Source organism: Rhipicephalus sanguineus, chromosome 1 (assembly GCF_013339695.2).
Source record: "Rhipicephalus sanguineus isolate Rsan-2018 chromosome 1, BIME_Rsan_1.4, whole genome shotgun sequence".
NCBI lineage: Eukaryota > Metazoa > Arthropoda > Arachnida > Ixodida > Ixodidae > Rhipicephalus > Rhipicephalus sanguineus.
In genome coordinates, this window is record NC_051176.1 from 198,476,271 (window position 1) to 198,502,828 (window position 26,558).

Consider the following 26,558-nt stretch of genomic DNA (forward strand, 5'->3'; position numbering starts at 1 on the left):
AATTATATTTGTAACTAGACGAGTACTCACCTAATCGTCAAAATGTCAATGAGGCATATGTAGCCGTTTTCAAATGACATCTAGCTACGCTGTTGTCTATAACGTACTAACTGCGTGCCCATTTTTTCCGGTTAAAAATAGAAAGCCCGCGAAATCCGAAAAATGACACGTGACTAGACTGCAGGGCGCGTCAGGAAGCAGCGCCCTCGAAGAAGCTCAGTGCGAGGTAGCCAGTATCAAGGAAAAAATGCAGAAAGAAAAAATAAATCACCCAATCTGCCACTCCCTGCAGAATAAACGCGTCACTTTAGCCTTACAGGGTCAGCCATAATCAGAAGAGTGTCCCGGCCGCATTATCAGTGAGACAGTGTGCCGTGATATACGGATAATGATAGCGGCGTACAATCGACCGGAAGTAACCCTTGCCATATTGCGACGCACGTTGCTGGCACTCGTCCCTTGCCAAAGTATACGGAACGCTGTCTCTGGCTGCGGAAAACAGGCAAATCGGTTGCTTGCAGTAAGCTTATTTGGGGGCGCTGCTTTCTTTTGCGGGTGGGAGCGTAGTCCCGCGTTATTTTTTAGATTTCGCGGGCTTTCTTCATCAGCTGGAAAAAATTAGTACGTAATTAGTACGTTGTTGAAAACGGCACAGTTAGATGCCATTTAAACGTACTTAAGTGTGCCTGATTGACATTTTGACGATTAGGTGAGTAGTTGTCGAGTTGCAAATGTAACTATTACTAATTAATTAGACCTCATTAACGAAAAAAATTAGTAGTGGCCACTTAAGGGCACTGGGAACAATATTTGCTGCGTTTGCTTCGCGTAACGTTGTCCCTCCTTTTTTTTTTTTTTTAAATCGCGTTGCGTGATAGTCGGGACACTCTGTATATGCAGTGGTATATCATTCGCTCTTCACAGAACGCACGTGCGTACAGTGTCTGACTTCGCGTAAGCTTATCGTCGCTGTTTAACCTAACTACGCACAGCACACAAAAAAAAAAAGCAGGTCACGTGCTTATAACGCTCATGTGAAATTCAGAGGATACGATGTGTACGCATCGATAATAGGTACCGCTACCTGTGCCAACGTTCATTTGCTTTGAGGCAGCACGGACTGAAGTACGACACTTTACCGGTCCGGGAATTGAATGAGGAGCATTTTAATGTAATGATAACACTTTCCCCGAATAATAATAATAATAATAATAATAATAATAATAATAATAATAATAATAATAATAATAATAATAATAATAATATAATTATGATGATGATGATGATGATGACCATCATTAACAGAGACGTGAAGACAGCTGCGTGCAACCTCCTTGAGCTTGACGCGTCTGTCTGCAGCTCGGGCGCCCCTGCAGTGGAACCATACGTATAGCATTTTTGTTTTCTTCCAATTCTCGCGTTTTCTTTGCCTGTGAATTTTCCTTTAGTTTAGCGAGGGGAGACTCCGGATAAATTTACGCCACCTGTGGTCGTTTAGTGTGAAACCAAAGTGCGCTTTGCATATGAGTGTTTTTGCATGCCGCTTTTATAGGGTATCGAAATCAAGCTGCCATGCACAGCCGGGATTCGACCAGCGACATCGTGTTCAGCTGCGCAACGCCATAGCCAGTGCACCACCGTTTGCATTAACAAGCCCCGCACCCCCCCCTTTTTTCCCCTTTTTTTTTACAACGCCCAGACAGCGGTGGAGCAACGTCACGAAGCTCCCGGCCTTGAGAAGGATGTTGAAATCATTTCCCCTTCAGATTGCGCGCTTTTCTTTATTTCCAAAATGTTCTTTCGCTCAACGTTCGGCGAAAGGGCGAACCCTTTGGCGCGAATCCACGGCAGACATCACGCGGCGCGCAGTCGAGGGTGGGCGTTCCGTCGGCGGACGTGGCGGGCCCGAAAACACCAGCAGCGGCCGCCACGCGGTTTCCGCGCGCGATCTCCCGCGGGACACGTTGAAGCGCCGCGTGTAATCACGCCCAAGCCACACACCAGCATGTCGGCCGGCGGCGCTCCGATGCGTGGTGCGCCGGGAGTCGTTAAAGAAAGCAAGAGCGGCCCGGTTCTAGAACGGAACCGGAGCTGCCCCAGGGTCATTAACTTAATCCGACGACGTCCGGAACGCTCGCTGGGGAACCTGCCCGCAAGCCGGGTCGTCGGAGGCAAGCACCGGCCCAATATAAAAGGGCTTGCGGTGCGGGTCTCTCTCTCTCTCTCTTTCTCTGGCTGTCCACACTGAATGGCTGTAGACCGAGCCTGAGCCTTTCAGTGCTTTACTTCCAGCGCCACGCTCCGTTTATGTTTAGCGCGTGATAGGCTGTTTTATAAGGACGCAACACGGCGGCCTCGAATAATCTTTGCCCACTGTCGAAGATGTAGAGATGTCGTGTGAGAAGGATGTCTTGCGCGTTACGCGCTACTTTAAAGATGACATGTAGGTATACATGACGTGTCGTACTATCGCATCGACTTTATACGTAAGAGAAACCTCAACGTGAGGTTGCTAACGTTGCCGTCTAACTTGTATACTAGTCCCGTGCTCACGAGTTGGTATTAAAGGTATGTGCCTCAACCTAACCTGTGAAAGAACTATCGATCGCAAACTGTGCGGCCTCAGTGTATTTTGCTTCCTTGTCTCGTTTGTTGCCCCTCTGTAGGCGAAGTGTAGGATTTAACGTATTGCTTGTTCAGCGAAGGCTTCCTTTCACGAGAACTGAACTGGTAAAACGAACGGGACGGGGCGTTCAGTTCCCTTCCATTTTACGCTTGCCCTTTCTACCGACGCTGTGCATACAATAACGCGGCCTCGTGTAGGGAGCGCAAATGCCGTGAACGTCACGTTACGCACCTCGTTTCACTTTTTTTTTTTTGTCCCAAGTGCGCCTCTTTTCTCCTATACGACCTTAGCTAAGCCCGAGCGCACACAGCTACATCGACTCGTGCTTCAAGAGGCGCAGGCTAGAATTCGTCGTCAGTCCTGCCGCACGGCGACAGAAAGGTTTATGAGCCCTGGCTGGGCGGAAGGGGGCCATTGCGGGCCAAGTTGAGCGCTTTCTCGGACGACGCCACCTTGTCTTCATCCCGAGCGTCTTTCTGCCTCTGTTTATGCAGCTGCCATCATCGCGGGCTGTCGCGCGCGGAGCAAGAGCGACGGCGTTTTGCGAGCTCCCAGGACAGCCACTCTTTTCCTCCGAGAGCTCGCGCATTTTCGTGTCCGCTACTTTCGCCTTCCCGAATGTCACGCGAGAGAGAACGCGCGTCGGCTTTCGTCTCGACGCGGTGTCCGCTCTGCGCGCCTTGTCTCAGTCTAGCAGCGCCCAGGCCGCTTTGTCTCCGGCCGTCGTGTCAGTGTGGCGGAGGTAGAGCGAACAACTCCGCTCAACGTTCGGACAAGCACGCACTAGGCCTGCGTGGTTAGCGCAATGCGAGGTGGGTTCTCTGGGAGACAGATTGTGGGTCTATTAGCGCCTTGTTTTGTTAAACACAACGAGCCGTTCCATAGAGTGAACCGTGCGTCTTGCCTTCTGGCAAAGCTGGGAACACATCGTAATATCGTACTAATAAGAGAAGGCTATTTGAAAATACAATATAACTTTTTCCATTTCAGTCACCCATCTGGAAACGTAAGCATGTTGAAGGAAGGAACGAGAGAGGGCAAACGCAGGGAGGTTAACCAGTTCAGAATAACCGGTGTGCTACCTTGCGCTGGGGAAAGGGACGGAGAAGTTTGAAAGTTACAGGTGTAAAAAAGCAAGTGAGAGAGAGAGAGAGAGGGGGAATGGTGGCGTAAAGACATCACAACAGTCGGTCAGTCAGCCTTGTGTGGTGCACGACATCACTGTTTGTCTGTAGCCGCTTGTGCAAGTCTGTTGTCTTTAAAAACTCTAACAATAGCTTTGTCGCTTTCATTCGTGGTGACTTTTGAGGACGAGATTCCGGATTGGTTACTACCGACATCAGTCTGTGGTCAAAGCGAGCAAGAGCGATTACGAAGGATCATTTCTGTACACTGTAGCGAGGACAGTCGAAGAAGTTGCATTGTAAGGTCTCCTCGCTACCACAGTTGTCACAAAGAGTATTATCGGCCATAATAATACCAGAAGAAAATGGCACCATAAAAACTACTCTTAGCCACAATCGACAAATCAGAGTAGCCTCTCTTCGGCGGAGTCAAGTTGGCATTCTAAAACGCAGTAGAATGTTTAGGTGGTGGTGCCGGTTGTTTTGGCGACTTGCTACATGATATGTGGCGTACTAATACCTTGCGTGATCGCTAGAAGTTTGCTAGCAGCATCAGGCCATGATAGGATAGCGTTATACGCAACAGTAAAGTATTACAATAGCCCCTTTTTGCTGAACCTGGCAATACTGGAGATCTAGAACAGTGTTTGCAAGGGTACGATAACGCATTAAGTATGCAGATAAAAAAAGCGTTGGGGTTGATGCGCTCCGTAGACCCGTTGGTATTTGTGGATTAATTACACTGTTTAACGAGTTAACGCAAGTTTTCTCCGTGTCCGCTAAGAAATATACTCTTTCGCTTTTTATTATTTATTTATTGGTTTGTTTATTTATTGAGGTCAAGACAAAGTGAGTAACTAATAACTTAAATAACACCAGACTTACAAAAAGGGGTCAGGATAAGTGAAGCTATAGGTGACACATGCCACGATACATGCGCGCTTAGCGGAACACCTGTTGCTCTACGGTTCAGTCGAGTTTCAGGCTTGACAGTCAGTCACTGTTTTGGCGCAAAGACAGAAAGGAGATATAATTATTTTACCAACGTTGTTTTATTTTATTAAATCAATTTATATGGTTCTTTGCATTTTCAAAGTCACTTTTAGCATAGAATTCACAATTTGGCAAAGCCTAATTGGCCTTGCCAAAAACCGGGTTTAGCGAGCCACCAAAAGCCTTCGTATTCATTACTGCAGCCATGGATGCATAGCGCGCGATTTCTGCGGTGATTCTACTACATAAAATATAGAGCTCAGCCTGGATGCCGAAAGCTTTACGTTATAACATGTTCTTTTGCTGCTATTGCATATCGAAGGAGTGGACATTTTGCATAACGAATTAGAAGGGTTAGGCTCTGAAATGTGTGTGTGTGTGTGTGTGTGAACCAATTAAGAAGGTGACATATACAGGGTGTTTCAAGAAATGTGTCCAACCTTCTAAAAAAATCAGGAAAATGCGACATTTGCTCGGGGCTTTCAGAATTGCTTTTTCTGTAGCGGCAGGAATCTTAAGGTAGTCAAGGACATCATTTCGGACAGTAATTAAAAAATTACATTAATTAACTTTTTAATTAGTGGAGTTAGGTGATTGTGTCAAATGGGAGAATTGAAGTTCTTCATGCGAGGAATCCATCAGAGCTTTGAGATTTCGAAAAAACGGCCTGTAGTAATTGTTGTGGCGTAACGACATTCAACGAAATGCACCGGCTTTCACAGCGAAAGCCATCGAATTCGGTTGAATTTCATTACTTCGTAATTATTACTAGACGCCGCTTTTTCGAAATCTCAATGTTGGGATGGGTTTCTAGCACGAAGAACTTCAATTCTCCAATTTGACACAGTCGCCTAACTCCACTAATTAAAAAGTTAATTAACTTAACTTTCTTAATTACTGTCTCAAGTCATGTCTCTAACCATCTTAAGATGCCTAGCGCTACAGAAAAAGTCATTCACTCATTTTGGACGTCTCAGAAGAATATGGCAGTTGCGTTCTTCCATGTTTCTGTTTAGGTTTCGCCATTGAATTTGGTTGAATTTCATTACTTCGTAATTATTACTAGATGCCACTTTTTCGAAATCTCAAAAATGGGTTGGGTTTCTGGCATGAAGATCTTCAATTCTTCCATTTGACACAACCACCTAACTCCACTAATTGAAAAGTTAATTAATTTAACTTTTTTAATTACAGTCCCAAATTATTTCTTTAACCATCTTAATATCCCTGCCACTACAGAAAAGCCAATTCTGAAAGCAGCAATCAAATATCGCATTTTCTGTTTTTTTGAGAAGGTTGGACACATTTCTTGAAACACCCCGTATATGTTTGCACGCGCTCACATACATACCATAGTGAAAAAAATTACACCATCTCCCGTTAAAGGGGACCACGAGGCGATGCGAAGCCGGGGCACTTGCACGATCGCGTTCCGTTGGCGTTCGCTGGACATGCTACCGGCTTCGCGTCGTGGAACGCGAAGTGGAACACTACGCGCGTCGTGTCTTCCCTCTAGCCTGGCCGTTAGTTCTCACAGGGCGTGCGGGAACGTCGACAGGCGCGCGAGAGAGAGGCAGCGTAGGAGAGGAGAGAGAGGGGGAGGGGACGCGAATGCGCTGGTCCTCAACGCGGTGCTGCGCAGGAGAGAATTTCGGCATGTTGAGCCCGCATTTCAGAGGAGCCAACCGAGGCAAGCGCTGGACTGAACGCGCGCAGCGCCCTGCCATTTGAAGGAGAGGAGACTAGAGGAGGACAGTAGCGTATGCGCCGTGAGAGCAGAAGCGAGAACGCAGGAGAAGCGCAAGCACGTGCTGGTAGAGAAGTGGAGAGAGTAACGGGCAGCTGTTGGAGAGAGGGAAGGAGGAGAGTCGCGCATGCGTAGTGTGAGTGCGGACCACAACGCTGCGTGCGGATGACCACGCCGCCTTACATACCCACGAGCAAGAGATACTTCGCATCTAAAACAGCGCGACGTATAGACACAGACTAGGAAGTACACAGGACCAGCGACCCATACATACGTTTACACGCAAGCTTTGGGCGGTACACGCTAGCTCAATGCTTCAGACCCCGTCACCACGCTCGAGCTGGAGTGACTCATAAGCGGCTTTAATCGGTTTGCGAAAGAACAAAACAAGGTATGCGCTGTGGTTTTTAAGCATGAAATCATATTACCTCCAGTGCCCGACGACCTTAATGTGACCTCGAGCCAAAAGTCAGAGCCGTTATTAGGGCGTCCAACGAGAACATCCGGGCAACCAGCCAGAAGTCGAGAAAATACGATCTCTGGCCCCCAACCCTTCGTACGGGACCGCATTACGAACGCTAGTTACTGCCCAAACAAGTTACAAAAGATATTGCTTCCGAGGTCTCAATGTTTGTTCAGAATATGATGGAAAATGTAACTTCTAGTACGCTGAAGTTTTATTTGTCATTTGCAATAGCGACGTTCCAAAGGTAGATGCAGGGCGCTATTCAGTATACACTTCATTGTCATCTTGTTACACCGAGACAGGGTTGCCTGTGCCCTTTTCAACGCCAGAGGTCCGTGAGTTTCGCGGCGTGGGTTTTGCGCCGCCTCCTTCGAGAGATGGCAGCACGCTGCGTGACCACGCCGGCAGCGTCCGGAGCGGCGCGCATGGTGCTTGGCCGATACGAGACTTGCAATGGGGTTCAGTTCAAAACAGGTTCATTCCGCTCAGTACTAAGCGCGGCTGTATATCGAGATTGTGGCAAGTATCAACTCCAGCCAATCTGCTTTGCCGGTAGCCATTTCCTTCTTACGTCTACTCTCGATTACGGGAGAACTCGCCATTTTTAATTTTTTGGTAGGTAATGACGAAAAGGTGCATTCGTACAACCCATCTACGCAGACACGAAACAAAAATATATGTGGTAGAAAATGGTGGGCAGCAAATATAAAAAAAGGCCTCGTTTGTGAGCTTACCATGGGACAACATAAGGTGCGATAGCTTTCATATAGGCCAATCCTATGCTAGCGCTGACTCTACTTGTTCCACATGAATTACGTGGTACACATGTAGCACCGAAACGGTGCACCAAATTACGTACCATTCACACGAAGCACTGCGGAGTAGGCAGTTGTTGCCGCCTGGTTCTTCACCACGCATGTGTAGTTGCCCGAGTGCTCGAGCTGCAGGCTGTCGGTGGACAGCATGCTGTAATCACGCTCGTTGTGCACGTTGAGTGCCGCCTGCGAGCTGGGAGCACCGTTTTCCACCACCGGCACGCCATCTTTGAGCCACGTGAATAGAAACGGTGGATCGCCCTGGACCACAGTGCAGAACACCTTGATGCGCATGCCAACCTGCATGTCCTTGCGGAACTCATAGTGCGAGATGACAGGAGGCTCTGCGTGAAACATGACAGTGGACCACACGTTAGAAACCACTTCCTAAAGAATTCTAACGAAGCTGGTAAGTAGGCTGTTTGTCAGTATTTGAAGCTAGCATTATCGTACACATTGTTCGACAGAGAAGATATAATTGGTAAGGCCAAGTACAGGTTGAAAGACAATATCTTTTTAATAAAAATAGCTCGCTTGTTTATTTTTTGCTCGTTTTTCTACTTGCCACACTACACTAAGTCACTGTGCTCTAGCTGCAATAAGTTCAATTAAAGCTTTGACTATGGATAGTAGGAAACGCATCAAATGCAGTCACGGAAGTTCGAAGAATTAGAAATCTGGCGCTGGTATTCCGGCACTTCTCGTTTATTGTATCTTGATTTTACAGCGCAACGGTCAGAGAGAAAGAAAAAAAGAACAGGAGAGGCATGGGAGGTCAACCAGACGATTATCCATTTTTGTGTCTCTTTGTGGGGGTAAAGGAAAAAGGCCCACATAAAGAGAGAGAGAAGGCTGCTTGCACGCTGCAGAATGCACGTATGGCGGCACGTAAAGGCGGCAATAACGGTGGCTTGTGAGCGTCTGCGGTTCCTTCTGAAGTACCGTGAGCTACCGCTTCGAAGTTAACCGAAAGAAAAATGACCCAGAATTTTTTTTTCCTAGTTGACTGAGTGATGCATTCGTGTCGAGTTTCACCGTAGGAAAGTAAGTCTACGGTTGTCGCGGCCTTCTGTGAAACATTTTTTTTTCGGTCGGCATCGCCGCAGCGTGTTCTTGTTGCTAGCGTGAGCGTCTGGAACGGCCCATCCCGCGGTCATCGAAACGCGTGTTTGCCGTTAAATTTTCGCAAAGTTAGAATTTTCCTGATGCGTACAATGCTCCATGTCGGCTTTAAATGCTGTCCTAGGGAGGGATTTCATTACACTATTCCACTATAAAAAAATATTTCACCAAAGCCTTCATAGAAAGGGTTACCGTTTTACATTTGTTGTATCGCCGGTACCACTCATTAATATGATCCAGATATATCCAGATTCTGCAAGCGTTGGTGTGTAGTGCAGTCGGTAAGACACTCGGATTCTGAGCGTGGGGCCGTAGATTCTAAACCCACCACAGCGAAGAAAGTTTTAAAGACGGTAGTCTTTCTTGGGGAACTTAAACGCAGAAATTTTGGTCTTTCTGTCTTTCTGTCTGTCTGTCTGTCACACGATTCAATTTCAGCCACCCGGCCAAAGTTTAAGCACTTGCTGAACGCCCAGCCATCTTGAACTGGTAGCTGCGTTCATACTTGTGAACATTGTCGATCAAAAAGCAAATATTACGCATGTCTGAGGCGCAACATCAATACGTAAGTATTAGGTGGTGTGTTCCTTTACTAGAAAATACAATGGATACGTGATTCTAAAGACCTTAGGTGTTTCTTAGGCTGCGTTGAAAGTGCTAGTGTTTCTTAGGCTGCGCTGAAACGGCGCAGAAACGGCCGGCATGAAAAAAAAGGCGGCTGGTGGAAGACTATCGTCCTTCGACGACATTTGCAGCGTAGCACGCAGATACGCGGCCAATTTCTTTTGTTTAATATATTTCTATCTTTATAGCGATTCGGCTTACGTGACAGCGACACGGCCACGCACTTTCGTGTTGGGTCAGCATTAAAATTTAAAAATCACAGCGACACGACACGCATTGATATAGGTCATATTGCGTGCCTCAGGGAAGGAAAATTCCGGCAGATCTCACGCATAGTGGGAATCAATTTCATGTGAAGCACTCAGCGAGTAGCTGCTTTTGCCACTCTTGGAGCCAAGTCTTACGACGTGTATTGACGTCCTTGGGTAATTTGGGTAGTTATGTGCATATCGTGAGCCTATACTAGGCACGTTGACCGCACTAGAGTCTAAAGGCTAGCTCATTGTCTGACGCAACGCCGGCGCTCACAGTGCAGCACAGGCACCACTTTTATCGAAACGAAGTGTAAGCAGTATTCGTTGCCGTATTCCTGCGGAGACTAGCAACGCTGGACTATAGCTTGCTGAGTCATAGAAGTACATACGGTGTTTGTGTGCCACATTAAAAGTCACGAATAAACGGTTTGTATTTCTCTTGTTCAATCTACGCTAAGTGCCTTATAAAGCTTTTAATGTCTATTTCCGCTGTCCTGGGTTGACTTTAGACTGTGGAACAGCTTTGGCGCATACTCGCGTACCATGGGCTGTGGTAAGCAGGTATGCGCCACACGTCACTGTGAGAAAGAGTTTCATGACGTACGCGACAGGTATGTCACGTCAGGCACGTAGGCAAGGGGGGGGGGGGGCAGGGGGCACGCCCCTCTCCCCCATTCCCGAAATTCGTCCAGCCTTCTATATTTCCGGGCAACTTTTTTTTCTTTTTTGCCATGGAAAGACTTGCCTTCGAACAATTAGGCCCTGCCCCCCCCCCCCCCTCCCTTGAAGAAAAATCCTGGCTACGTGCCTGTGTCACGTTATTCACTCACGACCTGTCAGCGGTCACCGCAGAACACTTAAGCGCTCGCAAACAAGGACAGAGGGACGCAATGACAATACAAGCCCTTACTTCCAACTAATCATTTATTCACAAAACTGCATAATATTAACACTTTCGCTCATGAGGTCACAAGGCTGAAATGCCGACATCATGTGAACCTGCTCAGAAACTCTTTCTTTAGATGATAGAATAATGGAAGGTGTGCTGACGCACGAGTGACCGCATCTCTAATCAAATGAGCTTCAATTATATCCCCGACATCTTGGCTCTTGTTCCTCGCCACTACCCTTCACAAGTTATAAAACGGTTTACAAGGCTTCCGTTGTCAGAAAGATAATCGAAGGTGATTTGATTAGAAAGGCGGGTTAGTCGTGCGTCAGCGCACCTTCCATTATTTTGTCGTCTAAAGAAACAGTTTCTGAGCATGTTCACCTAATGTCGGCATTTCAGTCTTGTGATGTGATGAGAGAAAGTGTTCATATTGTGCAGTTTAGTGCATAAATTATTAGTTGGAAGTATGCGCTTGTCTTGTCATCGCCTCCCTCTGCCCTTGTTTGTGCGCGCTTAAGTGTTCTGCTAAGCAAAACAACCTGGCCCAAAAAATCGGTGCTCTTGCTTTCAGTCATGTTCGTCATACACTCGCACTTTCCTATGCCAATTATAGTGTGTTGTCCCAACGTGTGAGGAGCCCACTGCGGCGCTAGTCGCGTCTCTCAGGACTGTTAATAAAATTTGACCAACCGTAGATAGATAGATAGATAGATAGATAGATAGATAGATAGATAGATAGATAGATAGATAGATAGATAGATAGATAGATAGATAGATAGATAGATAGATAGATAGATAGATAGATAGATAGATAGATAGATAGATAGATAGATAGAAACGGTCAAAGTGCCTTTGGTTCGCAAAGAAATGCTCCGCATTTAAAAGCGTGTATAGCCAGCGTTGTGCAAGCAGCTAAAGTAATCACCAAGGGTAATGCTTCTTATATAGGTATGTCGCACTGCGCAGTCTTATATTCAGAGTTCATATTCGATGCCTTTAAATAAACATTGTCACAATGCAACAAGGCCGGCATAAAACAGCCATCATCAGAACACCGTATCAAGCACTCTCTTGACTAGGAATGTCAAGCCCACCCTCTTCCCTCCTCGCCTTTTTTTTAGCTTTTGCTGCTCTGTTTCAGAGAGTCTTGTATGTGAAATACTATAGCCCTTAATGGCGGAGTATACCCGGCTTGCTCAACCAAAAAAAAGTGCTATGGCATATTGAGCTAGGCATGTGCAGGTAAAGCACTAAAAAAAAAAACAAGTGCAGCGAACGTGCATCATTACAATTCATATATGCAGAAACCCAGAATCTATGACATGGACGAGCGGAAGCACGACGTATACTATGTTTCACATGACATGAAAGGCGAGAAACCGAAGCCTCAACATGGCGTAATGGCACCCAGCATATTGGTCGGTGCACCTGAATACATTGACCTTGAATTTCGTAATATCATTCTAAAAGACGCGGAGGCGTGCTCTCTCTCCCTCTCCATTTTTAAAAACACCGTTTGTAAGTGGAGACTAGAGAGACAAGAAAAAAAATACGCGAGAAGAAAGCAATAGATAAAATGAGCAAAGCTGAATGACTGAGTTCGCACTTGAGAGCTTTAAACTTTAATGATAAGACTTACCAAATGCCCTTGCAAAACGCAAAAAAAGAAATGCAGGTGTATAGATAGAGTGATGATGAACTACATTTATTAGTATATAAAAGGAACAGCGGGACTTCGTGACGAGAGCAGCACGGATAAAGGCGCATTTATTGGCGGAAGCTCACAGATGGACACATAGAGAACACAGCCACTTTGTTCTTTTTTTATCACCGTCACCAGCTCATCTAACTCACGAAACGGGCTTTCTTCATTTCTAAGGTGAAAAAGCTTTTGTGAGATAGGAATTCATGCATTAGCGTGCCGAACACGACATTTCATGAAAGAATTATTAGTTCACGTAGCGCTATGTCGAGGGTACCTCACATTACCAATGCAATTCAAGATAGCACTTGAACTGTGTTGTCTTGATCAACGCAGAATAATTTCCAAACTGAAATTTTTGTGTAATTTGTGTCATGAGCATTATAAAATATCTAGAACAGAACACCTCCTCGAACCCCACAGACAATCCTCAAGAACTAGCCACAACAAGACAATACGGCTGCCTAAAAGTCGCAACAACATTCATCAAAACTCTGTTTACCATCATCAATAGCATACTGGAATAGTCTACCATCATCTGCGGTGAACTGTGAAACAGTAGGATCTTTTGCTCGAGAAATCGGCGATATTTTTTCTTCTAACTAGTGTGTTACACTTTTGAATTGTGCTCGCATGTGATCTAACAACTGTATCTTTGAAACTGTTGTGTACACGCCATCCAACATTGAACTATTCTCTGGAATGTATTCGTCACTTTCGACACAATTGTAACAATTTTATGTACTACCACTCCTGCTTGTGGTCCGCAGTATATTGATATAAAATAAATAAATAAATAAAATGAAAGAGCTAGGCTGCGCTAGTGCAGGTACAGCCTGCGCTGTCTGCCAAAAAAAAAGAAAAAGAAACGTAAGTTTTCAATGGAGTGTCCTTTTGACAATAACAACTCCGTGAAAACACATTCAAGTCATTGCACTGATGGTGCGCATTAGGCAGCAAAAAGATGAAACGTTACGACTGCAATGAATGTACCATGTATCCATAATGTACCGTCAAAGACTGGGGCTTGTTGTTTGTGCATGAATCAAAGTGCACCAGCGCGACTCCTTGAAAAAGAGCAAGCTCGTTGGACACAAGGACACATATTTTTCGCTCGCAATAAAGATTAGTGCCGAAATTGAGCACTTGTCTTCATCTATTTCTTTTTCTTTTTTTGTTTTGGCAGTCGGTGTTTGTGGCGATAGACAAGTGATATCCGCGCCGTAAAAGTTGTTGACCGACCATCCGTGCTCTCCTTTTCTCTACTCATTCTACCTTCTCCTCCTCCACTGTTTCCCATTGTAGGGCAGCGTATCGGATTTTCTTTCTGATCTCCTTTCCTGTCCTTGCCCTTTCATCTGTTCCTCTTCTCTCTACTCGTTCAAGAATTGGCGCTTTGAATTCTTTAAAGAAGTACAGCGTTAGCCGTAAAGGATTAATCGGGTTTCAAAGCGATATTTATTTACAAGTACACGACGGGCAAAGACGGGGGATACATGGGAAGCTACATACACTGACAAAGTTTCTGATACATTTTGAAAATGCTCAGTGTGTGCGCCATTGTTGCTTCCGGCGCACACTTAAACGGTTATCCGACCGTACGTTCACACTCGCTTTTGGCAAATGCCTTTCCAACTCCACACGGACACGCGCAATTCAACACCCCACACCCTCACATTGTGACGAGTCACCTTTCCAGACGAGATGACAAATCGCCTTGTCGCTGAATATCAATTCCCCCACAAAATCGCCGTCATCTTCCGTAGCTTGCTACAATCGGGTACAAAACTCCAGTCGGCGGACACAATCGTTCGGAGTCAGCTGTTGCAACAGTTGCAAACGGTGGGGTTTGAAATGCAAACGCCGCCTCGGAACACTCCGCACTATGTTCTGCGAAATGCCCAGTCCACGGCTTACACGGATGATTGATTTTTGTGGGCTGTACACAAAGCTCTCTCTCACGCGCTGCTGGATTTCCTCTGAGACACGCTATCACGTGGTGCTTTTCCATATAGTGCGCACACGAGGCACGAGGCAGGCTTTTTAAACTCGTCCAGTGTATATCTTTTCATCCAATCCATCACTAAAAAGAATGACAGGCACTAACAGAAATATAGCTCAGTGGGAGGTCACCTTGCTCAATCCGGATCCTGATTGCCAGCAGAAGTGACCAGCGGACAGGACCATCGGAACTACGGCACAGTCAACGGTAGCCCCGGACTAGAGGGCCCGCCCGAGCTCTTAGTTTTGTAATAAATAAAGTTTTTTTCTCTCACTCTTCATGCATCACCCGTCTTTGTACGTCGTGCACTTATAAGTAAACAGTGCTTTGAAACCTGATGAATCATTTAGGGTAACCCTCTATAATAATTCCGAGGCCAGAAGACGACTGGTTATATTATTCCGATTCCTTTTATTTTTTTTTTTATGCCGTCGTGCAGTTGCCATGCCAGCGTACCTTGCTTGCATCGCGTTCTTTCGGCGCGGCAGTCATAATACGATTCGCTTTAGCTGCGGGGACATGCAGTCCCTCTATAATGTATTCGAAAAATATCTGCAGCACGTCACTTGTCTTAGTGCGTCACTTTGTTTTGCTGGCTGATGAAAGCTTCGCACAAATTACCACAGTGCATGGGTTCTGCATAATTCTTTTATCGCCTAGAGTCCGTCCTTGATCCTTGATCGACACGTTTCGGATTAGCGATAATGCAAAGCGCTTAAGTAGATAATGCCAGAGGAGACCACAACAAGAGCGCTAACTTTTAACAAGTGGTTTTGCTTGAAAATAGAAGCACATATACATGGTACATACACGACTCAGGCATTTCCCACGGCAACTGCTATGCGCATGGTTACGCTCTTTCTATCTTGTCTAGATTTTTGCTAATCATATCATCTCAAAGAATATACAAATCACTAAAAACGAACTTGAATCACAGTGGCATTACCAAATGCACGTGTTATGTTACACGACGAAATAACAATTCTTGATCTGTTAAGGAGAGGGATGCGGTGCTTACACGATTAGTACCAAATGCGGTTATTTTGGCTACTGCAAGCAGTCACAATAACAGAATTGCGCTGCTTCGATGCATTGAATGCATTGAAACCTTCAAGCTGCAGAGTTAGCTCCGCAGATCACGCCTTTGACGACTGAAGACTGTCTTCAGCGCCATCATTATACTGCGAGTGTTCTTTGCTTTGTTGGACACAAGTTCGTGCAATAAGGAGTTCAATCCTTTGGGTCACCCTAACATTGTCACCCTAACAGCCGCGTGGCAATATCTCATATGACATGCATCTTCGCATTTTGCCGAAGACCAAGTTCTGATATAAAAAATGATATTACATTGAAACTTTTGCACGGACGCATACCATGCATCGGTAATGGGATTGACGCACATACGCCTTCAGGCATTGTCTTCAGTACAGGTACACATTATGAACGCCAGTAAAACGCCGATGGTGCAGTTTTGATCTGTGCCATATTATCTTTTAAATAGTCTGAAAAGGTGGAAAAAGGCACTATCATAATTAGCGAACCGATGTGAAACACGCTTTTATCAGCCACCATACTAGCGGTATACTCATGTTGCTACCGGGCTAGCAATCTTTATGCACATTTCGACGCACCCGTTGTTAAAGTTTCATTGAGGTGCCTTTGATAGGAAAGGAGCGATGGAAGAGAAGCAGAAAACCTTCACGCGCGAAGGCAGTACGTTAACAGGAAGATCAACTGACAGAAACAAACAAAAGGACTGCACAGTGTACACAAAACACCTCTGAGCTGCCTCGAGTCGCCATGATGAGAGCTTCGGTAGCATTCAATTACGCAAAAAAAAAATAATAAAAAGGAAACCTGTCACCGTCTTGAGCGATACATGTTTAACACGCAGCCACATTCAGAGCCAAGGATGTCACGTTTTCTTTTAACGTTTAACTTTACCGTCCTTCGGCAAAATCGCGACAACCATGCGGCTTTTTTTTTCTTCGAGCGGATCAATAAACACGTGTCTTCGCTCGCAGGAAAGCTGTCCTCTCTAGGGAAGCGCATGGAACGCTCTCTGCGCGGCATCCCTTGCCTGCTATCAGGCGACGCTACATGGAGAAACTGAAAGGCGTCCCAAAAAGGCTAGCGGCGTCCTCCACGAGACTCGAGGACGTGTTTGCCTCAAACCTGTTTCACGTTGTTCAATAAGGACAGAAAATTGGGTGAGTTGGATTTCGTGAATGGTTTAACAGCGCGAAGGGACACGGACAAAAGAAGAGATCAGACGGCACGAGCGCTGAGGACGAGCGCTCGTGCCGTCCGGTCTCCTCTTTTGCCCGTGTCCCTTCGCGCTGTTAGACCGTTCACGTTGTTCGCTGTCCACTGAAGATGTTTGTCCGAGCCTTTCGAGCTGTAGTTACCAGGCGATAGAGATCTACGTAAGCATTAATGCCCGAGAGGCAGAAAGCGGGTATGCAAAAAGACGTTTGCCTTAAATAGAGTTTTAGAGTCCTTTATAACGTTGAGAAAGTGAAAAAAAAAAAAAAACGTCAGACAGCAGGGAAAGCATGACCACGAATAAAAAAAAGTACGGTCAAATAAAAGTTACAAAGCTATAGATGTTTGCCTTATACTTTCGCGTACCGCGGCGTGCTACCGACGCGCTGCAGAGGGAGCAACGGTAAATACACACGATGTATGCACAACAGATGAGGCAACGTGCATGTAGGGCACCAGGCGCACCTAGAGCACAGCAGAAAGAGAAGAAAAGAAAGAATAAAAAAATAGGAAGGGCTGTCATAAAAGGAAGCATCGACCGGGACCATGGCAACCTGTGCGGGGAAATGACTTCGGTTCTCACGTGTATTTGCAGAGGCGAATAGAACGGTATTGGTAATACATATAAAGGAGAAGATAAGAAAAAAGGTAGTCATCACAGAAATGGAATATAAAATTGGCGATTACGGTGCTGTGTCAAAACAAAGTCTGAATTCCCGCGCAAATACTTTGCAAATAATGTGTCCTGCATAAAGTCGTTTTGATTGTGGAGCCCCTTCCCCCTCCCCCCGAAAAAATAAAGGAAAATAAAAAGGCGTATGTTGCTATGCGGCCGACGTCCAATATCTGAGCAGCTGACGAATTAACGGTAACATTGCGTAATTTTAAAGCGGGTGGTAGCCAGCCACAAAGTATTTTCCTACTTCTTGCGTACCTCCGGTCGCGTCTATTTCACGTAGCGCTGTGTCTATGTTGCAATCGTCGAATTCCGTTCGTATTTGCCGTTCCAAGCTGCAGCCACACAATTGCCACCATGGCGCGAGCGCTGGACGGTCCAGCCCTATGAGCATCGACGATGGCGCGCCTTGAATTGATTGTGAGCATACATTTAAATAAATTATGAGACTTATTTGCTAAAACCACGATTCCATTATGAGGCACGGCGTATAGAGTGGCACTTTGGAATGATTTTACAACCTGTGGCTCTTTCACTTGCGCCCAACGCACGGCACACGAGTTTATTTTCGCATTCCACCCCAATGAGAACCTCATCCTCAGCTGTTCTACACCATATATCCACTGAGCCACCGCGGCAGGTTTGCTCCGAAGGACTTGGGTTCCATGTGGTAACCTGCCGATAATCAAAAGAGCTGCATTATTATGGACTGTGCGGGACAAACGGAAGGTCCTGGTTGCGACGGTATAAAGCTGTGGCCGGGTGATACGAAATTATCGTCGTCATCGTACCGTCGTGAAATGAGCAAGCATCGTAAAAAAATCACAGGGTCCCTCATGCGTTCACCTAAAACGACTAGAAGGCGAAAGCCATCTTTTTTTTCTTCTCAGTCGATGTAGTCGATGCTAAACCTAACGTGGTTTTGCACTGCCTCCAAGATCGGAGGCGTTGCAAGCTTTGTACACCTCACCTGGTTTTGCACAGCCTCCGTGCTCGGCCCACCTTTGACCAAGTGGCGATGTGATGTGATGACGTCAGCATGTGACGTCACTGTGACGTTATCTCGACGCCACAAATCTTGCCGATCTGTGACGACATCACGTGATGATTTTTTTGCATCACTCGTGTTGGCACCGACGCCGCCGACGACGCCGGTCAATTTTCGCGTTGATGAAGCATGTCAGGCTTTCGCCCTAAAAGCTAGAACGAATTACAATAATCGTTAGAATTAGGAATGGTACACAGGAAATTGGCTGTTCGGATTAAACTATCGCGCTCGAACAGATGACAGGGAGTGTGAGTGAAAAGGAAATGAGATGCGAAAGACAGCGAAATTACCCGAAAGATAAACAGTCGTTTTCACCCCCCTCCCTCCTGCTCCTCTGGTGTAGCTTTTCTTTGATCCATTTTGTTAAATAGCTTAACGGGACACCCGTTGCCTGTTTTATGCTAGAAAAGTCCTGCGTGTGCATGTGAATACTTCATAAGCATAGCAACGCACTATCACGTACGCATGTTTATTCTCTAAGCCGCACGCGTTTTATTTATTTATTGGTTTGACAGGAATCTTGGGCTTACGGTTTCATTTTGTCGCACAATATTAGTTGCACAATATTATACCTGCTCTTAACTGTTCGTTTAGATTAATTCAGGCGCAAATTCACACTAACAGTCGCTAATTCCTTGGCGAGGAGGCGTGCAATAAATAATAATAATAAAGAATCGAACGAGAAATAAAATAGCGCCGTTACCTTGAGTGTTCCTGACATTTAAATGATCTATCCGACACTTCAAAAGTGACTCTCAGAGGAGAAAGCAGTCGTGGTGGTGATGAAACCTTTAAGAAAATCACGACCGTTACTGTACGCGTTATACGCGACTTCCCTGCTTATGTGCACTCGTAAGTAAAATAATTATTTTTTCTGAATCCAATAAAAAGTGCTCGCACGTAATCACAGCAGTGCTTTCAGGGCCTCTTGAAGCAAAGAGCGCATGTATTAAGCACGTGCATGTGTTATCAGAGCGCTTGATCTCGCATCCATTGTTGAGTCAGACAACTGCTCTAGCCCGAAATGAATGTGATAGTGGAATGAATATAAAAGTAGCGGAAGCAACCGGCTTGCCCTTTTGACTGCAAAACACCGCTTTGTCTCTAACTAACCCCCCGACCTAAATATGAGAACGTATCTGTGTTAAAACGGCCGTAAAAGAGTCAAAGTTACGAGTATGACGACATAGAGAGGCAAAAGAAAGATTTAAGAACTATGTCGAACCGGGCAGAAAGAGCTGAAAAAAATAGTGAGTGACGACTAAAGCAGAATACAGAACAGCAACATAAAGAGAACTGGAGTGACAAGGCCGAAATGATACAGTTAAAAAGATGAGCGGATAATGAACAATCGTACGCAGAGCGCGAGAGTTTGACCAGTGAGTTTGGCTCCAGTGCTTTACAGATGGAGGGCTGAAGATGGCGAGAGAATAGGTTGTCTGTATATTACGGCTGGCTTCACCGTATCGTCGCGCAGATTATGCTGGTCTTGAACGCAAGCGTCCAACCGCAGGGTCAGCTCAGCCAACCGTTACGTCCTCTTCTGGCCAGCCTTGTTTTCACTTTCTTTGTTCTTTCTTGCACTTTCAGGGTAACGTAATTGCGCATTTTAATTCGCGTTTTCCTGGCACCCCATGCCTGCTTGCTTTCCTTTCATGATCCTCCAGATGGTGACTTTTGAGGGCCTCTTCAAGCGTCCCACTTCAGGCAGCTAGCTACGAAAATAACAAGCAGTGCAGTGCTGGGAATGTTTTCTTTGTAATTTTCTGCACTGCCGCCAAGAACTGAATAATCTCATTGTGAACCACAAGGAAATAGACTGAAAAACGCTCGAATTTACGATTGCCGTTTTTACAGTTTCTTATGGCTGTTGCCGACTTTTGATTTTCAGAACGAAAAGTGTTCTCTTCTAAAGCAAATACGATGAATGCGAGCATGCCAGAATATTTCGAGGAATTGTCAGACGAGTCATTTGCAAGAATATGAGGAGCAGTTTTCAAAAATCTAGGATAAAGTGCTCCCCGCGTAAAAAGAAACCAAGCGTAGTAAGATGAAAAATGCTCCAGGCCGTGGCTTAAAGCACCCATGTTCTTAGATTTAGGCGCACATTAAGGAACATCGGACTGTCAAAATTAATTCGCAGTTAACCACTAAGGCGTCCCTCCTGAATTTGCGGTTTGGAGAGGCGCTCAGACTTACCCTTTATGCGGTATTTACCGCACTACTTAGAAATTACGATAGCCTTAGTATTATACTCTCTTCAAATGCGTCATTATGTTAGACAGCGTAGACGTAAGAATGCATTGTGCACTGCCTTGTTTTTTGTTTCGCTTTGTCAGCACTAGGACTTTCAGCTTTCTTTTTTCCTTAGAGAGTTCAGAGGCCTTTAGTTGTGCTTATGGTCAGGAAAACTATGCCAAAGGAGTGCTAACACGAGTGATTCTGTTTGACATCGCGTACAAAGGGAGCCGCTAAATTTGTGGAGTGCGTGCCTTATCGCAGGCACTCGATGTATCCGGAGACAGTGCTTTGAAAATGCTGTCTACTCTGCGAATATTGCTGCGTAGCGAAGTACCGCTCATGCGACTGGTGACATTACTACGAAGTCTGCTCATAGACAGATTAATAATAATAATAATAATAATAATAATAATAATAATAATAATAATAATAATAATAATAATAATAATAATAATAATAATAATAATAATAATAATAATAATAATAATAATCAATCAATCAATCAATGATTTATTTAACGTGCCCAGGAACAACCGTAAGGTCTTTGTGCTGGTGCACGGAAAAAAAACACAATAAAAATAAACAATACAATACAGACAGTTTTCAGAAATAAAAAGAGCAAAAACACGTAGACAAAGAGAAATGAACCCAAAAGGGGAGGAGTAAAATAAGACAACACGAGAAATATTGACGGGGCATAAAAAATTAGATTGCATATATACAACTATGTGGAAAGACTGAGAAGGGAAGATTTTGTACATTGTGCCACACTACGTCAAAACAGTGCAAAGCTCGGATAAAAACAATGATTGTGGGCTATGAAAAACGTCAAGATCAAAAAAATTACCATTATAAGAGACTTTGTATTCTGTGAACGGTAGAGTGTTGGAAGAAGCCGGCGGGTACATGAAACGGTCTGTTCTCTCTGGTTAACTTACGCGGAATTCGAAAATTTACACAATTGAGAAGTACAGGGCAGGATATGATACCGTGGACTAGCTTGTAAAGAAATAAGAGATCAGAGCGATTTCGTCGGCAGTGAAGTGATGGCAGTGATAATAATTCAGCAGTACTTGAACGAGATCCAGAGTCATTTTACAGCGAAAGCTGTTATGAGATCATTTCACCGGCCGTTTTTGGTGCCGTAGTTGTCCGCCGCCGCCGCCGCCGCCGCCGCCGCCGGTGTCCGTAACCAGTATCGCCCGAAATAAGAAAAAACATGGCTGATCCCTCCGTCATAGGAATCGGTATAACACGAAAGTGAAACGTGTCTTCACAGAAGTAGTGCTTATTGTGTAATGATATATGAGAGCTTGTACAATGTCTATTCGTGTTTGGCAGCTATAGCACCGTTTGACGTGGATGCACCCATGTTGACAGCATGTCTCTATCGCGACGACTAACGCCCATGATCATGATTAAACTGTTGTGGTAGCTGACGGTGTGAACATATATTTGGACACAGCGAATCGTGAATCCCGCGTAAGGATGATATCAACAAGCTCAAAATCAACACTAGTACCCGGTATGCACTTCTTCAAAGCGTCGTCAATTAAGGAGAGAAACGGCACGGTGTGCGCTTTGTAGTAATGGGTAGCCGACGCCTGTGCTCATGCATACATAACATGCACTGCGCTTCAGCAACACGGGAGGTAGAGGTTCGTAGCCTGAGCCGCAAACGCGTGCGTCCCGCTGGCCTCTGTCTCGCAGGCGCTGCTCTCGCTCCACGAAGGCACGACATTCGCCCGTCGAAATCGCGTCCTTTCTGCAACGCATATTGCAGCAGTTTTGTTAGTCGGTGCTCTCGCAATTGAAGCAGTCGGCGGCGGAGAAATCCCGTTGGTGCACGTGGAAGATGCACTACTCCGATGAGCTGACGCACGCTAACACGAAGCCAAAGGCAAAGAACGTAACTGCGTCAAAGGTGCCTCCGCGACGCCAGCGCGGCCACTCTATCTCTCTGGTATCGAGACGCTTTAACCACGACCTCAGATATCGCGTGCAATCTCGGAGTAAGCGCTAGTAAGTGTCGATCGTGAAGTATTACTTCTTTTCACCTCTCACAGACGGCGGCACCGCCCCGCTCCGCGGGCCGCGAAAGAGAATGTGTGAAAGATATAAGGCGCGTTCGCGCCGTGCCTAGCATTTCCCGAGATGGCTTAGTGGATAGCGCGTCGGGCGCTTGCCGTCGCGGCCGCAACGTCGTGGGTTCGATTTCCAGCGGGGTATCTTTTTCTTGGTTTTTTTCTTTCTCACCCGTTGGTGTCCATTTTATCAACGTCATATCCGTGACGGATGTACTTGGTGGACCCCGGCATAAAACACTTTCGTGTTAAAAAAAAAAGCCGGCAGATCCCACGCATTGTGGGAATCGATGTAATGCGAAGCAGCCAGCAAAGAGCTGCATACATCGTCGTGTATGTCATTGAGGAAAATGCGTGTCATGGTTTTCATGTTAACTCCTATTATTTATGTTCGTCACACAGTAACGTCACGCAATACCAACTTCGGGGTCGATCAAGCTAGAGAAACGGCCGCCAGCGCCCCATGAGCGTGGCACGCAAGTCGTGCTGTACATGAGATACGTGTCATGACTTTCATGTTAACTCGTGTTATTTATGTTCCTCACACGGTCACGTCGCAAGATACCAATTTTGGTGTATATCAAGCTAGCGAAACGGCCGCCAGCACCCCATGAGCGTGGCACGTAAGTCATGCTGTACATGACATGCGTGTCATGATTTTCATGTTAACTCGTGTTTTTATGTTCGTCACACAGTCACGTCGCGCAAAACCAATTCCCGGGTAGATCAAGCTAGCGAAAAGGCCGCCAGCGCGCCATGATCGTGGCACGTAAGTCATGCTGTGCATGACATTCGTGTCATTATTTTCATGTTAACTCGTGTTATTTATGTTCGTTACACAGTCACGTCGCGCAATACCAATTTCGGGGTAGATCAAACTAGCGAAGCCGCCGCCAGCGCCCCATGAGCGTGGCACGTAAGTCATGCTGTACATGACATGCGTGTCATGATTTTCATGTTAACTCGTGTTATTTGTGTTCGTTACACAGTCACGTCGCAAGATACCAATTTTGGTGTATGTAAATCTAGCGAAACCGCCGCCAGCGCCCCATGAGCGTGGCACGTAAGTCATGCTGTACATGACATGCGTGTCATGATTTTTATGTTAACTCGTGTTATTTATGTTCGTTACACAGTCACGTCGCGCAATACCAATTTCGGGGTAGATCAAGCTAGCGAAGCCGCCGCCAGCGCCCCATGAGCGTGGCACGTAAGTCATGCTGTACATGACATGCGTGTCATGATTTTCATGTTAATTCGTGTTATTTGTGTTCGTTACACAGTCACGTCGCAAGATACCAATTTTGGTGTATGTAAATCTAGCGAAACCGCCGCCAGCGCCCCATGAGCGTGGCACGTAAGTCATGCTGTACATGACATGCGTGTCGTGATTGTCATGTTAAACTCGTGTTTTTATGTTCGTCACACAGTCACGTCGCGCAATACCAATTTCGGGGTAGGTCAAGCTAGCGAAACCGCTGCCAGCGCCCCATGAGCGTGGCACGTAAGTCATGCTGTACATGACATGCGTGTCATGATTTTCATGTTAACTCGTGTTATTTATGTTCGTTACACAGTCACGTAACAAGATACCAATTTTGGTGTATATAAATCTAGCGAAACCGCCGCCAGCGCCCCATGAGCGTGGCACGTAAGTCATGCTGTACATGACATGCGTGTCATGATTGTCATGTTAACTCGTGTTTTTATGTTCGTCACACATTCACGTCGCGCAATACCAATTTCGTGGTAGATCAAGCTAGCGAAACGGCCGCCAGCGCTCCATGAGCGTGGCACGGAAGTCATGCTGTACATGACATGCGTGTCATGATTTTCATGTTAACTCGAGTTTTTATGTTCATTACACAGTCACGTCACAAGATACCAATTTTGGTGTATATCAAGCTAGCGAAACTGCCGCCAGCGCTCCATGAGCGTGGCACGTAAGTCATGCTGTGCATGACATACGTGTCATGATTTTCATGTTAACTGGAGTTTTTATGTTCATCATACAGTCACGTCGCACAATACCAATTTCGGGGTAGATCAAGCTAGCGAAACGGCCGCCAGCGCACCATGAGCGTGGCACATAAGTCATGCTGTGCATGACATGCGTGTCATGATTTTCATGTTAACACGTGTTATTTATGCTCGTCACACAGTCACGTCGCAAGATACCAATTTTGGTGTATATCAAACTAGCGAAACGGCCGCCAGCGCACCATGAGCGTAGCATGTAAATCATGCTGTACATGACATGCGTGTCATGATTTTCATGTTATGACTTGTCATTTATGTTCGTCATACAGTCATGTTACGCCATACCAATTTTGGTGCACATTCGATGAACGAAGCGACCAGGAGAGCACTAAGTCGTAGGCGGCTAGATAGATAGATAGATAGATAGATAGATAGATAGATAGATAGATAGATAGATAGATAGATAGATAGATAGATAGATAGATAGATAGATAGATAGATAGATAGATAGATACGCTCAAAGTCGCAGAAGTTCGCTAAGAAATGCTTCGCATTTAAAACTAAATAAGAAAAACGCCAGGCCTGCGCGGAAAGCGCAGCACAGTCACAGCGAAAGCTGCAAGAGCGGAATTTCTAGAGCCCGTTATAAACTCTCTCGTGGCTACTAGTACAAGTACATTAGCAACGTACCCACTACGCAACAAAGCGTGATTTTTGGGAAGTTGGGAAGCACCCAGCACGACATTATTCGTTGTTCTGCGGAGAAGCGAGGTACCATATGTAAGCGATTATGTGCAGTTTGTTGATGCGGCGGTTTATGACGATGAATAATTATGGTTGCGCCCTTTGTAATGGGTTGGAAGCTTTAAACGACCCACTAGTTACGTAATGCATATTGTGTGACGCCCGGTCGTTATTTAACTGTCCACCACGGTTTATAACACACTTTAACCAGAGAAACGTAGAGCGAGAGAGAGAGAGAATTGACTTTATCGAGACCCTGAGGAAATGGATCATGGGAGCCTTATGGGCTTCCTTGGCAACCAACAGAAGTGCACTTGCGAGGAACCCACTACGCTATAAATCATTGTAATTTTTGAGAAGTAGGGCAGTAGGCACTGTGCCATTTTTCGTCATTCTACAGACAGCCGTGGTACCTGCTAAACGCATGTAAGGCATTATGCGCACTTTGTTGATGCTGTGCGTGATGACGATGAAGAATTATGGAAGAGCTCTTTGTAATGGGTTGGAAGCATTCAATAACCTACTCATTGCGCAATTCGCATTGTGTGACGCCTGGTTACAGAATTCGCGTTGTGCGACGCTTGGTGCTTATTCTACTCTTTTACCACGCTATATTGCATATGCTAATGTGGTTCCTTCCCGACATGAAGCCTGTATAGGACCTTTCTGCAAAGCAGTTTCAAGCACCGGCATGGCTCAGAGGTTGAATACTGGGCTCCCACGCAGAGGGCCCAGGTTCGAACCTCGTTCCATCCTGGAATTTTTTTCTTATTTAGTTTTTTTTCTTATTTCGAGCGATACTGGTTACGGACACCGGCGGCGGCAGCGGCGGCGGCGGCGGCGGACAACTACGGCACCAAAAACGGCCGGTGAAATGATCTCATAACAGCTTTCGCTGTAAAAAATTCCAGGATGGAACGAGGTTCGAACCTGGGCCCTCGGACGCATACTCAAGTTGCGGAAGACATATTGCCGTGTACAATTTGTGTAGGGCCATGGGAGACCTGAGTTCTCGAGATATTCTACAAACACATCCGAGAGAACGAAGGCCCCGCATAGCAGCACGCTTAACGTGAGAAGAAAAGTTTAACGCGCTGTCAATAACAACACCAAGATCACTGATTTCATAAACCTTGCATAACGGCACAGAATT

General features: G+C 45.8%; 1 pseudogene; it reads right to left on the reverse strand.

Moving 5' to 3' along the window:
• LOC119405178 (Down syndrome cell adhesion molecule homolog) overlaps window positions 1-26,558 on the reverse strand; it is a 591,162-nt pseudogene that overhangs the window by 208,185 nt on the left and 356,419 nt on the right.